This window comes from Sinocyclocheilus rhinocerous, unplaced genomic scaffold, assembly GCF_001515625.1.
Source record: "Sinocyclocheilus rhinocerous isolate Xijiao unplaced genomic scaffold, SAMN03320098_v1.1 scaffold2630, whole genome shotgun sequence".
NCBI lineage: Eukaryota > Metazoa > Chordata > Actinopteri > Cypriniformes > Cyprinidae > Sinocyclocheilus > Sinocyclocheilus rhinocerous.
Window position 1 is genome coordinate 10166 of NW_015629534.1, and position 4783 is coordinate 14948.

Consider the following 4783-nt stretch of genomic DNA (forward strand, 5'->3'; position numbering starts at 1 on the left):
GTCATGCGTATCTTTCAGTGAAGCACGGTTCTGTGATCAGTAGTAAATCTCCAAAGGCCAGAGGGCGCTTTCTTCGATTTCAGAATCGCGCAATAAAATCGTCTTACGATTTTTTTGCGTAACTTGTCAGTGAACTACGGCTATGTGTAGTAAATTCTGCTCCATCTGAAAGCACGTGATGATGATTTCCTGCTGATTACAGAACCGGCTTTTTTAACAAAATGCGCATGACAATCGCATTCGATTAATCGTGCAGCCCTAGACTCTAATATTAAATGTATATCCTGAGAAAATTTGTTTTCTGACTCTAGATGCATTTAAACCTGTTGTAGGGGACTCCAACACAATATTAGGACACTTTAAAATACCATATGACCTGCTCTTTAAAGATGGAGGAGAAAATTAGGAGTTTTTAACCGAAGTACAAAGACGAGGAACTAACCACACGTAGCCTTTCTAACAGGATTACGTAATGTGTGAAGACGTGCATGCGCATCACAGAGCTAGAGCAAGCTGAGCATTTGTGGTTACAAAGTGTATAAATATTGATTTGTTAAAGAAAATGACCAATCATTTTGCTAGATAAGACTCTTATTCCTCGGCTGGAATCGTGTAGAGCCCTTTGAAGCTGCATTGAAACTGAAATTCTAACCTTCAATCCGTTGATCCCCAATGAAGTCCACTATATGGAGTAAAATCCTGGAATGTTTTCTTCAAAAAACTTAATTTCTTTGCGACTGAAGAAAGAAATACATGGACATCTTGGATCACATGGAAGTGAGTAAATTATCAGGAAATTTTGATTCTGAACTTATCCTTTAAGACATTGTGGAAAATGTGTATATCTTTTATTTTTAATGTGTATATCATAATGTATTCTCTTGAAAATTCTTTATTGTCAAATGTGTGTTGAATTTAAACTCCTCTTAGGAATTTCACCATTCAATGTGAATTTATCTGAGAATATTCTTAAGAAAATCTATTCAGTGCCTATGTCGTCATCCAAAATCCCGTTTGTGGCACAGCAGTGTCGTGAATCATCTCTAGACTGACACTTAAGATTTAGTCCTACACTTCACTTAAATTATGACTGAGATGCTTGATAACTAACCTTTAAGCACAGCTTTGAGCCAATAATTTTTTTAAGGGGTCATATGATGCTTTTTTAAAGATCATTATTTGGTGTATTTGGTGTAACAGAATATGGTGGCATGCTTTAATGTTCAAAAACTGGGGAGAGCTCCAGGAACATGGTTGAGAGCCACTGCATTAAATAATACAAAACTTTTGACTTTAATAATTATTTTATTAAAGCGTTATTAGCGTTATTAAATGCTGAAATTTTGTGCTGGGCGGTATGACCAAAAATTTATATCACGGTATTTTTCAAGCATCTATCAGGGGGGCCCACCGGCCTCCGGTTTTCATCTTTTTGAATCATCGCTCTGGCCTGACAGGGCATCATCACAGTGTGGTAGGGGCGTAACATTTCTTTAACCTTAAACCGCATAAACACATTTCATTACACCAAATACACAAAATAATGTTATTTTTAGCAACATCATATGACCCCTTTAAAAAATGTCAAAAGGCAAGGTAATTCAAATTCAAAATGACTGAAGGTATAACACCAGTCGACTATTATTAACTATGTTCTGTAAAAACAACAGCAGCTTTCAGCCTGTCACCATGATGCAAACATGAAATATCAGACATACAATAGTAGTTCTTTACAGGTTTTTTATTAGATTACGCTGCTTTTCCATTGTTTTTTCTGTGTAAACATGGATGTGTTTGACTGTTGCGCTCGCGTCTCTTGCAGCGTCTATTGCATGAAACGCCATTCTAAAAACACTGCGCTCAAGTGAAAAGAAGTTCACTCCCATCCAGGGACGCGGGAAGTAGGGGTGCTGAAGGGGCTGCAGCACCCCCTGTTTTCACATGGTTGCAAATGCAACGCCAAGTTTGTTCATTTAAATTTATTCAGTTTTAGCATTTAATAATTTATTTGTAATGATCTCTGAAATATAAATTGTAAGTGGGCTATAATAAACCCATGTTTATCTTTATAAACATGATTAATTTTACTTGTGATGTTCTCTATATGGGATGATTAGCTTAATCCTCATGAACACGTGACGCTAGCGCATGGTTTCAGACATGAACTGTACAGAATGCGAACAAGATTAACTTTAATACTTTAAAAAAGTATTAAAAACTTTAAAAAGGGCTTAGCGCTATATTTATGGTCCTTCACAGAGCGCATCACAATAATCGCAGTAATTTTTTTTCTTTTTTTTCTTTTTCCAAGTTAATTTCAAGCATGGGATGTCCCGAGCCAGTACATGGAAGAAAAATAATGACAAATGTCTTTGAAACAAAATAAGCTATGCGGTGGTTTTGTCTATATTAATTTTTTGCAGCACACTGCCTGCATCTGAGTAACAAACTAAGTGCATATTAACAAGACGAACGGCCAACTGAAAGTGATGCTTCTCTGCCGCTCACTGCACAGAACAGACACCGAGAGAGGCGACATGCTGGGAAAGTCAGACCTCGCACTCGCGGGGCAGTACTGGTGACATCTTCCAACTGAACGATAGCTAAGGTTTATCCAAAAAAGTCGCTAGGTTTGTCAGTATGTATATTCTATGGAAAAAAGCCGCTAAAAGGGTCTGAAAGTTGTTAAATCTAGTGCTAAATTCGCGCTCGTGTGTGTGAGACAGCTGATGGCAGCGTGCGGTGGATATTTGTGGCGGTCAATGTGGATATTGTGGATAAGTTCTTCTGTCATCACGTTCTACCCATATTCACTGTCACGCTTAACACATACAGCTGTGCCCTCACCACACTGCAACAGTGAAAAAGGACTCCTCTCAAACATTGTCACATTCCAAACATTGTTTAAGCAACATTGTGTTGCGATATTTAAAAAATTAATATCATAACAAAAATAAACACCGGTATTCGGTATGAACCGGTATACTGCCCAGCACCATTACTAATGTTGCCTCCTTTGTTCACTATTACACTGCTGCATATATTGCATCCAGAGTTGGGTATAACGGGTTACACAGTAACTTATTCATTACTGTATTCTAATAACTTTTCCTGGTAATGCAGTAATGTAATGTGTTACATTTTAAATTTATGTAATTTGATTACAGTTACTAATGTCAATAAAATTACGTTACTTAAGTAAAAAAAATCCAGTGTTAAAAAATATGAAGTAAAAATCATGTTTTGCGCTTCAGTATGCCCTATAATAGTCCTACAACATTTAGATGCAATGAAAGGTTGCCTATCATATTTCAAAATGTTGCGCTCGATTTCACATATTTTAGTCTGGCATTATAGTTTGGGAAAAGTTCAACAAATGAATGTGTACAAGTTGTCACAATAACACTAATATAAGTAAAAAATAAATTACTCATCGAGATGATCAGCTCGATTAAGCCGCATTGCATCTCTTTCTCTTTCTGAGGTAATCATTCCAAAGTTTATTCCTCCTTCTTCCAAAAAACGAAAAATAGCCGAGATGAACTTGATGAATCTTTCTTCGTTTACGGAGGTGATGTGGGCGCTTACATATTTGCGCGTCTTAAGCCTGGTTTCGCGTGGATGATGGCGCGTGATGTGCGTGGGCGTGATGGCATTATAGGTGAGCTCAGATGGGAAAGACTGTACCTAGCGTTGGTTTCATACGGATTATTTTATCAGAGAATATTTGTTTTCGACATTACTTAATTCATTTAAAAATAGACACTTCAAGCTTTCTTTAGATATATTTCTCATGTCAGTGTGTCAAGTATTCGCTGAGTTTTTGTTCAAGATATTCGCGGATACTGAGACTGCAAAAAGCGCACCCTATTTGTTTTCTGTATTTTACAAAAGTAAAAAGCAAAAAAAAAAAGTTTTGTTGATATTGCGAGTGTATACAAATAAAAGTAGACTTTTTACAGTTTGAACAATGTTGTATTACCTACTCTTATCCGTACAATCAAAAGTTATGAAACATTTTAAGTTCTTTTCGCTGTTCAAGTTGCTGTTTTAATACTTATGTAATTTTTCAGTCAATATGAAATTAATGAAAGAACTATGAGTTTTACTTTGTAGTGTATATTGTAGGTTTGATAACTTGAAACGTAAAGTAAACTTGAAAGTAACTTGAAAGTAAAGTAATTAGTAATCTGATTACTTTTTAAATGCAGTAATCAGTCATTTAATCAAATTACAATTTTAAAGAAGTAATTAGTAATTTGTAGTGGATTACTTTTTTTGAGTAACTTACCCAATACTGATTGCATCTGACACTGGTGTTGCTTAGTTACTCATTAGCTCAGTTACCATTTCCACTTCCTAGTGTTCACGTCTTGTTTTGGATTTATTATAAAATGACTATTATAACAATTTTTTTTACTTTTACTGTACTTGCGTATAAAGTTTAGCAAATACAAATTAAATAATAATGCATTAAATATTTTGAAATATTATGAGATTTAATTTAAAAACTAAAGTTTTAAACATTGCTTTCAGTTTTATCTTTAACTGTAGAAGCTGCTATATATTTGGCCAACACAGACTTGTTGCTGCTGTAGTTTTTTTACTCTGAATTTATTCTGCATTAATGCACAGCGCATAATGGCGCAGGTGTTGCGCATTAGCAATTACTCCACCGGCCTCGCTCCGTTCCCACCGCTCTCGGCCCCGCCCCTCTCATCACAATACCCCCATCGCCCCTCGCAGGCCGGGGGGTACTCACGAGACTGCGCTCTACTCCCCC